This window comes from Quercus robur, chromosome 2, assembly GCF_932294415.1.
Source record: "Quercus robur chromosome 2, dhQueRobu3.1, whole genome shotgun sequence".
In the NCBI taxonomy this organism is placed as follows: domain Eukaryota; kingdom Viridiplantae; phylum Streptophyta; class Magnoliopsida; order Fagales; family Fagaceae; genus Quercus; species Quercus robur.
Window position 1 is genome coordinate 20,991,310 of NC_065535.1, and position 10,740 is coordinate 21,002,049.

Consider the following 10,740-nt stretch of genomic DNA (forward strand, 5'->3'; position numbering starts at 1 on the left):
TACTGCGTCTTTGCGTCTTAGGGTTTTGTAACCAAGTGTTTCTTGATCTTCATCATGTGGATGAAGTGAAGAACTTTGCAGCCAACAATCTTCTTCTAGTTAGTGATTAAGTCGCGTACTAGTATCCGCGCAATTGGTTAGTCATGTACTAGGATTCGTGCATCAAAAAGGGTGGCGTTCATATATTGAAGAGTTTAGAGGTTCTGAAGCAGTAGAAGGTTTCTGCTGTAAGTTCATCTACAGGGATTGTAGAGTCTAGGGACAAAGGTTTTGTACTAGATCTGAAACTTCTCTTTACTATGATAGATTGCTTTTTGGGAAGGTTTCCCCCCAGGTTTTTTACTGTGAAACTAGTTTGTTTCATTGGTTTTCCTGGGTCATCATATCTTGTCTTATTTATTTTTCCGCTGCATGATTTTGACATGATATTAATGTTTGTTTGATTTAACAAGTTTTATTGATAATAAATCTAATTAAAAACTTGGATTTAAAACTTGTTAATTCTATCAACCGGGGTCTAAATTTTCCAACACTTTGGAAGACTAAGAGGTGGGACACCCAGAGTTTATTCGTGGAGGAGCAGTAAATGTAGCAATGGGAGGCTGTGGAGAGGGTGTAGCCAATACATGATTAGATGATGACATGTGATGAGTTGGCCAACGATTCTCCTCAAAAATGAGCTCCTTGACCGCAGCATCAAGAGAAGGAGTAGGAGACCGACTAAGCAGTGAAGCCCTAGTAGGCTCAAAATCCTCACGTAAACCCATCATGAAATGCATAAATTTACGGTAATCCCGATATTTGACAAAGAGCTCAATGTCCTTAGAACACACTAGTGGAGGATCTGCAGCAGAGAGTTGTTCCCACATAATAGAAGTCTGAGAATAAAAATCAGAAATAGACTGACCTGTCTCTTGGCGCATTTAATAAAGCTTTGATTCAATGTGGAACTCCAAGCTTGAATCATTAGTACAATTATAGCAATCGGCCAAAAATTTCCAAGTAGCCTCAGCAGTCTCAAGACAAGGAAGAAGATTATAAATGGAAGGAATAGAGGTATTGATAAACTAATAAAAGATCTTACTTTGAATACTTTGCCATTCCTCTAGGCGTTCTTCATAATCATCTGTTGTAACAGCAGTCTTGGAAGACTCTTCAACAGCTGTGGCTTTGGACTTAGGGTTTGGTACTGGTTTGGTAATAAGATGTATAATATCTCGTTCATTTTGTTGAGTCATAATGAAGAAAATGACCAAAAAAATGAGATTTAGTGACCTTAAATGCAAAAACAAAGCCCAAAATTGGAATCTACGCGAAAAACTGAGCAAGACAAGTCCTATTGAAAAATTTTGACTTTGGTCAAAGTCAAAATCAACAGTCTGGTCAAAGTCAACGGCTCGGTCAATGGCTCAGGATGATGACATGTGCTGACGTGGCAGTGTGACGTCACCCTAGGGCTGACGTGGTAGTGCGTGAAATGGAGTAGGCGCGTGGGAAGTGTGTGAAGGCCCTGTTCCTAGCACGTGAGGCGCGTGTGAGAGATGAACGGCGTGTGGAGTGCGTGCTTGTGAGGCAGAAATTTCAAACGGCGCGTGGGGGTGCGTGTGAGGTGGTTTTTGGCAGCTCTTTGTTGGGTTTTGCTCGGGATCGGAAGATCTGTCAATATGTGCCTTGACTTTGGCAGTTTGATCAACAAAATTGACGAAATCCGAGTGTTTTAGGGGTTGTGGGCATGATGGCGGTAACTCGTTTCTAACAGTGACTACTGGATGAAGACGAGGGTAGTGGAAGAACGCCAGAGATGTCCACAGGAACCAGGAAGTCAGAAGAATGGCTCTGATACCATGTTAACAATATAAAGTGAGAGTGAAAGACTGAATAGTCTGTATATTGATGTGTGTATAATAATGTACAATAGAGAGCCTTATATAGGCTAGGTATGTGTGCAGTACAAGTAATAGGAGTAAACTGCAAGTACAGTATACTAGGCTAAACCCAATGGGCTAAACTAGTCTAAGTTGTATACTAACACATCACATCACTCATCACACTACTAAAATCTTTCGTGTGGATTCAGAGAACCAAAAGTCAGAACTCCTAATATGTATTGCTTAATAATTTGTTATTATGTCACATTGTCACCATTGACTGATACATGAAGATTCCACATAACTTAAGAGAGCCAAGAGCAAAGCCATGGTCTTTTTCGTCCCCAATCTTCGGTTTCGAATAGGGCAATGCCACGAGGTACGAAGGGTTGAATCAGAAAGATTTCTTTTCAAAAGGATTTTTTTTTTTTTTTTTTCATAAAAGAGGAATTTATTGAGATAAAAGATAAAAGATAACATAAACAACTGAGTTCATACTGCCGACTGAATGAACAACAGTAACTAACAAGACAGATTAACCCAACTTGTAAGACAAAACACTAACATCAACAACACATTTAAACTAAAACAGAATAGCCAAAGCTTTATTTGCAGAAAACCCCACAAGATGGAATCCCAGTAGAGGCATTGTAGCAAAAAAGTGGGACATGTGTCATATAGAATCTCTCTCGGATTGAGAAGCTCCTCATTTCGCCAATAGGACTGCACAACTGTTGGCTTTCCTCTGCACGTGTTCAATGCAGGCCGCCCATGACTTGGATAGGAGCCACTTGCAATCCAGAATTAAATTAGCAAATTCAAGCAGATATTCTATATCATTAGTTAACCATTTAGTAGCTAGCAGAGAGTCAATTTGGACTAAAGGATTCAATTATGAATTAATTAGAGATGGATCAAAACGGATATAGATTTTCTTTTTTCAAAACAGAAAAACTTTAACTAAAACGAATTTTCATTCTTCTTACTCATACCGGTTATTATATGAGTTAAGTCAACCCGTTATGACTTGTATATTTTTATATTATAAACTAATTAGAAAGAAAAATTATATGTATTTTCTAACTATTTTTTCACTTTTTTGTATTTTTTCAATATAAATAATTAAAAAATAAAATTTGAATAATATATATGTATTTAAATTTATACTCCCAAATTTATTTTAATAGCGCACTAGTCTAATAAAATTTTTTTAAAAAAAAAAACCTACATTTGTCATATGAAACTTGAAATAATGCTCAATAGAAAAAAAAAAAAAAAAAAAAAAAAAAAAAAAAAAAAAAAAAAAGAGCTAAATATTTTAGAGTTTTAATAATAAATATATAACATTCTAGGTAAAGAAAAAAAAAAAGTAATAATTAGGAAGAAACTTTATAATCAATTTGCAAAAAACACCACACAACGTGAGTAGTACATTCCATGTTGAAGATATAACTATGTGATCATTGCATGTCAAATTAACGATTATTAATATTTTCAACTACAATATTGGCAAAAAAAAAAAAAAAATTAGAGATAATTACAACATATTGCTAGTCCCGCAACTCGAACCCTTTCCCCCTTAAACCCCCAAACACTTTGTACATGGGAATGCGCCAATTCAGCTACAAAGCAATTTAATATAACTGTAGCATGCAGATGTATAGTAAAAAAAGGTCCATAAAAATTAAAAATTAAATTCTTATATTATAGATTATGCTAATGGATTTGTTTTTCGTCTTTCCATTTGACACCCTACTAACGTAAAAATGCCTTCCCTTTCACCGAAAGGTTTAATTTAACCTACTCAAAAAATAAAATAAATAAATCACCTGAATATATATTGACATATTGTGACTCTACATTTAAGATAAGGAAAAAAACATGGTATATAATTATATTATTATATATGGGTAACATCAACCAGTATTTATTTATTTATCTTTTAAATGAATCTTTCCGAGACTCCACAACACCTCTTTTATAGATTAATTTAATAAATCCAAATTTAAAACAATTGGGAAATATTGTTAAGGAGAAGAAAAGAAAGGTTGGATAATTAATGCATAATTTCTTAAAAGAAATCAAACTACTTTGTAGAAAATTTTGAATACTATTATATATTTTTATTTTTAGTATTTTTACATTGATTCATTAAAAAAAAATATATAATCTAAGTAATCAAATTAAATGTGTAAATATCTTTTTATCTCGCTTGATCTTTGTATGTTAATGGAAATATATTGATTATTATTTTTATATTGTTTTGGCACTTGTATTATAATTAACAGTTTTTAGATTAATTTTTCTTTAAGCGTAGTCTTTTATATATATATATATATATATATAAGCAAGATATAAATTCAACTTCTAGCCTAATTTAAGTATATATGTGTGTGAATCTCCTTTCTAGAAACTTGAACCTCAACCCTTACCCACCACATCCCATAAACATTTATATTTATAAAGTAATTATTACACTAAGGGTGTGCGGTGGTTTTAAGCGTTGTCTTTTAGTTTTGCTAATAGTCTACTAAAATCCTTTTCTTTCTTTCTTTCTTTTTTTTTTTTTTTTTTTTTTTTTTTTTTTTTTGAGAAAGAAGTAAGTCAATTTTATTGAACTAAATCGACTGTAATATAGCATCCAAATCATGGCCAAATAATGTGCAGCTTCTCCCCAACTCATTCAGGGCAGGGATGACCCTTGAACAATCCCCCTCTATCTCTACATTAAACAAGCTTAGTTCCTTAGCAAATAAAAGAGCATGTCGAGCTGCCATAGCTTCTGCCAACTCCACGGATTGAACAAGGGGAATTCTCTGACTCGGAGTAGCAATTACTTGACCCATATGATCACGAAACACCACTCCAATACCAGCACTACTCGAATCATCAAAAAAAGCCGCATCAAAACTGCCCTTGTAATTCTGCTCAAACGGCGAGACCAGTGAGTCTGATTACGTCTAGGAACAGCCCGAGATTGATAAGCATTTGCGTCGAAATACTCCAGAACATATTCCTTTGCTCGATTACCCAGCTCATGAAGACACCAGGATGGTTGCTTCTCTCTAAGCTGTACTAAAATCCTTAGCTCCACTACCAATGTACTCCACGCGCAACATAATAAAATTACAAATTGCCTAATTCATTAATTTTTTTTTTTTTTCTATAAGGAAAAAAAAAAAAAAAAAGGAATACATTGACGTTAACATAAAAATGCGAATGAGAATAACTTAGTTAAAGGATGGAGGGGCCAAGGCGCCCAGGAATTTTGAAAAATCTATGAATCCAATTAACAAATAAATTTTGTGTTAGTCCCCAAAAATGATTTTATAAAAAAAATTACGATACGGGAAAAAAAAAAAATTTAAGCTCTTGAATTCAAATATTCAAAGGGTTTAAGATTTTCAGGGGGGCAAGACTATCTCATTAAATGAGAATAAAGCTTCAATTAACAAAGACAATATAAATATCATTGTCATTGAATTTATTTTTTTAATGTGTAAATGTTATAAATCTTTAAAGTATTCAATATTGGTTGGGACTTTCTATGAAGAAAAAATTATCTCATATATAAAGTTGGGGTATATCATAGTATATGGGCGAGTTTGGTTCAGATTTTTGAAATGAGTTTTTTTTTAAAAAGTGGGGGTTTCAAAAAGTGCGGTATGAAATTGAGTTTTTAAAAAAAAACTGAGTGTTTGGTAAAAACTGTTAAAAAATGCTTTTTGAAAAAGCTGAATGTTTAGCTAGCATTTATAAAAATGGCGGTTTAAATTGTAAATTACCAAAAAGGAAAATATATATATAAGGGAGTTTATTTCATACTTAAATCAACTACTTAATAATACTTACTCTCTTTCTAAAAATAATACTTACTCAAAAAAAAACTACTTAATAATAATAATAATAATAATTTATTTTTAACTAAAATTTGTTATAAAAATATTGTTAACTAAAATTTGTTGTAAAAATATTTTAAAGATAACATTACTCTAATATTAATGTTTTTTTTCATAAGCTTACTTAAAAAATATATATATATATATATATATATATATTTGTTCATGCCCTTGCCCCACACCACACGTATAACCAAAACCAACACAACACCTTCTTCATTTTTTCCGTTTTTTTCTCAGCCACATTTTCTTCACTTTTTGTCTTCTTTATTTCTCCCTTATCTCTATTTTCCTCCACACACTTCTTCACTTTGTCTTCTTTCAAGTTTCAACACCGCTCGGTCAAAAAAGTTTCAACACCTCTAAACTATTACTTCATCAAAGGGGAGAGAGTGAGAAAGATCAAAATGAAAAATAGAGAGATCTTAGCAAACCCAGAGAAAATGAAGAACAACAAAGAGAAAGAGAGGTGGTCGCCGGTCATTAACTGAAGATTGGATCAGAGCAGAGCAAACGAAAGGGAGATACTGCATAAGGGAAGATTTCTCTATATTCCGATGTTTTTTTGTTTTGCATTTTGAGAAATCCTGATTTGCAAGGGATTGATATATATATATATATACATATATATATATATATATTTTTTTCCTTAGTTGATTTGGGAATTTGTTATAGATTTTTTTGTGTTTGGATTTGGAAATTTGTTATTGAATTGAACCTGGGCCAAATGCTATTTTTTTGTAGTCTTTGTAGAAGACGAGATGCCACAGCATAGCAGCATAGAGGAGTAGAAAAAACCATGGGCAATTTAGGAAAAATAGAAACCCACCAACGGTAATATTTTTGTTTTGAGAAAATGCATTTGTGTGTTTTGCAACTACAGCTCAAAGCTGCCATGCCAAAATGCACAAGGCCTTCACATTTCAAAATCCAGCTTTTTAGAAAAAGTTGTGTTTAAAACTGTACCAAACGCAAATATTATTTTTTGGGTTTCAAAAAGCGCTTTTTGCCAGAGGAAAGTTCAAAGAAACGATCACTAGCTCAATCAATCTACACGATGTTTGGTAAAAATATCATTAGATTTTCACTACACCAAGATTGCTAGCATTGTTAAGACAACTCATAGATTATGGCCGATTCGACCAGTGATTTAACCTTATTAGATCGGTATTCAGTAGACAACCTACAAACCCAATGTGATCATGTTGACACTAAATTAGAACCCGGCCAACCAATGATCGCCCCTACATAAAATGAAAATATATTTACAAATATATTATAAAGAAAATGTAACATTTTTCTTTTTAAATTTTAAGGTCAAATAGTTTAGGAATGAAAAAAAGAATTTTATCAATTTAATGATGAAAAACAAACTTTATGTAAAAAAAAAAAAAAAAAAAAAAAATCAATGAAAAAATTATTTCCTAAACACGATTTCTGATGATGCAAAAAAAATCAGCAATTGAGCTCCTTGTCGTAGTAGATGGACGAAGCTTGGGGTCGTCTCTATTGGAGGAAAACTTGCAAAAATGAACTGGGTGAAAGAGTAACACGTCAGTGTGATGTTAGCCAAACCGCCTCCGATGCTTAAGTTAGTAAGGAAGAAAGATTTTAGAGAGAATTGACTGGAGAGTGATTTTCATAGAGTATTTTATGTGTACCTTTAACTTATGTTGCCTTCTCTTTTTATAATTGCATGCCTCATTAATTGACAATGAATTGCTGTATTTATGCTCAACAGTTAGTACGTTACAAAATCTTTGTCTAAAGTTCATAGCTCACTCTGTCACCGTTGCTCCCTCCGTTATACTTTGTCATCAATAAGTGTAATAAATGCATAACTTCTTCTCTAGGTTAATGACGATCTCAAATTAATGACGATCATAAATTTCTAACTCATCAGTTGCCCCCTTATTTGAATTTTGTCGGTTAAATGAGATGAAAACATATCTATCTGACGCTTCGTATTCCGTGTATGGCGCATTTATGACGAGTTGATATTTGAGCTGTTGAGTGCCATGCGTACGGTTAAGATGCATCTGACACGCAAACTTTCCTCGGTTTTCCCACGCACATTTTGGCCATTTTTCCCTCCTTTTTCCATTTCTTCAATTTCTTTCCTTATTCAATTGGCGTTCTAGGCTTTTTCTCTTCTTCAAGCTTTCTTTTTCATTTTTGCATTCCCTAGTAAGTTCTTCGTGCTTCTCTTTCTTTTCCTACTCTTCCATGGTAGATTACTCTATTGTTAGGGTCGATTGTCCCTCAATATCTTTTCTTCTTACTCGCTTAGGTCGTTTGCTTGAAATTGTGGAGGGAGAGTGTCTCAAGGGGGTTAGTCTTTTCGTGGGGGAGGATTGTCGGTATAGGTTTGTCCTTTCCTCTTTATTTCCTTTGGTTTCTTGTTCTACTAGAGTTGCTAGGTCTTTGAAAATGTCTGGGGAGGTCAGGTCTAGTGAGCTGTAAACAGGGTTATCTTCGCCTGATAATCGCGAGATTCCCAAAGTTTCTTCCCCTTCTACTCCCTATAAAGCTTGGAACATCCAATGTGCCCTCTTAGAGAAAGATGAGAAGCGAATCAGGGATAGGTTTCAATTTCCTTATTCGGTTAGAATTAGGATTCCGAGTGATAAAGATAGGGCCTATCATTCATATGTCGATGAAGTCTGTTTCTACGAAACGGATTTCGCTAGTGGCCTTCGTCTTCTTGTCCATCCCTTTGTTAGGGAACTTTTCGTGTATTTGCACATTGCCTCAGCACAATTAGTGCCTAATTCTTGGTTGATCGTCATTTGTTATATGGTGGTGTGGTTGTCTTCCAATGACGGGGACGTCATCAAAAAAGAAGAATTTCTCCATTTTTATCTTTTGAGAAAGTCCAAAGACCCTTACTACTAGGAATTTAAGCCATGGGATAAGGCTTCTAGGTTAATACTTGACTGTCCATCGCCCTCCGCAATTGGAAACCAAACTTCTTCTTTATTTTGGGCAGCGGTTGGGAGTTCATCCCTGGTGAAGGCCTGGATGAAGCCTCCAAGTTTTTTCGTAATTAGGGAACTCCTGTGTCTGGTGCGTCCTTCTTGTCTTTTCTTCCTGTTCTTTATCTATTCTTTGTGAGTGACAATGATATATGATATACTTGCTTTTTGTAGTTCCTTAACGCTCTTGTCTAAATAAGAGATATCATAATTGTGTTGAGAAGGTCAAAGAATATCTCAGGACTGTTAGAGATTTCGACGACCTTATCTCTCCTCAATCACTGTTCCTCCATTTTTTTGGCCCAAAGCCCTCAAGCAAGGTTCGAAAGAATTTAGAGGTTGTGAAGAAAAGTAAGTGTATTCTTTGTCTCTTCGGTTTTTTATTTTTTTATTATTTATTATTTTTTATTTTTTATCTCTCCTTCTCTTCTCCAGGGATGACGACTAGGTTTAGCAAACAGAAACTAGCCGAGGCCCAAGAGAAGAAAGCCCGGAGCAGCATTGTTGGTGGCCTTCTGTCTAGGAAGCATCAGAAAGTGGGCGACGCTCCCTTCGAAGTGCCCGTGGTGACTCCTCCTTTTGCTCACTCTCCTTCCAAGCGTCCTCCCTCTCTCACATTGTCTCTGGAGGTGATGGTCTCTTCAGAGGGGGGTGCTAGAGGAAAATCCGTTTGCAAGCCTTTTCCCTTAACCTTTTGGAATGATGCTAACACCACTGCGTTGAAGGCGCATGAGGCGCTTTTAATGGATGATCTAAATCCTTTAATGTCGAAGTCGTCTGGTGATGTGATGTCATCTCACATTTAGAAATTGGTGCAAATGTGTTCTAACGACGTAGGTTGCTTTTTCTTTTTTGTTTTGCTTTTGCTAAGAGAGATTTTTTCATATGTAGGCTTTGGGGAGTCCTTGTTCGTCTCTGGGAAGCTTCTAGATTTGGAGAAAAAGATGGCCACAACTGAACCTATGATCAAATCTCTCTCTGCTGAGAATGAGACGCTCAAGAACAAGGTTGTCATCCTTACTGTTGAAACTAAGAATGACAAAGAACGTGTGGCAGCTTTGGAGAAGAGTCTTCAAGTGGAGAAGGATTTTTCTAAGCTGAAGGACAAGCAGATAGGTAGTCTTCAGTTTAAATTGAAAAAAGCTGGTCCTGATGCTGTACAGGAGTTCAAGGAATCTAACTTGTACTTAGACAACCTCTGTGAGTACAATGTGGAGGGTTTTGAACTCTTCAGAAGATGGATGGCTAAGCACCACCCAGAACTAGATCTCTCTGGTCTGGTAATGGGTGAAGTGGAGGAGTTTGTAGCAAATTGTCCTTCCAAGGTCACGGAGGAGAATGTAGTAGAAGAACCTACGATCGTTGCTCCTGTAGATATGTCCCTCTCTGATCTAGCTAGATAGTAATTTTCTTTATTTTCTTTCATTTTCTCCCTTTTTTGTAAGGCAAAAACAATGTCTTTATGGACCTCATTGTTTTGAGCATATATTTATTGGGCAATTTATTGTTTTGGGCCCGTGTGTTTTGGGCATGCAATTCTTTTCTGACAATTGATTGGCTAACGAAATGTATTTGTAACCTTTTATTTCAATAGGTTTTTTGCTGTGTTGAGCAGATCTCATTAAGTTATGATGGTGATGGGAGTTATGGTTGAATAGCTTCTTGTGCAGTTGTATTTGAACAACTTTTACTAAGCCATGTTTAGAAGTTATGCTTAAATAACTCCTCGTTTAGTTGCATTTGAACAACTTTCATTAAGTCATGTTTGAATGATGATGATTGTGTTTAAACAATTTTTATTAAGTCATGTTTGAATGACAATGATAGAAGTTGTGTTTGAACAACTTTCATTAAGTCATGTTTGAATGACGGTGATAGAAGTTGTGTTTGAACAACTTTCATTAAGTCATGCTTGAATGACGATGATAGAAGTTGTGTTTGAACAACTTTCATTAAGTGATGTTTGAATGACGATGATAGAAGTTTGTGTTTGAACAA

General features: G+C 34.8%; 1 long non-coding RNA gene across 1 annotated transcript; it reads left to right on the forward strand.

Moving 5' to 3' along the window:
• The first annotated feature begins 5,966 nt into the window (after positions 1-5,966).
• LOC126712853 (uncharacterized) lies at positions 5,967-10,278 on the forward strand. The gene is made up of 2 exons (XR_007651176.1): positions 5,967-9,093; positions 9,178-10,278. It is a non-coding gene; the product is annotated as an uncharacterized LOC126712853 (long non-coding RNA).
• The last annotated feature ends 462 nt before the right edge of the window (positions 10,279-10,740 follow it).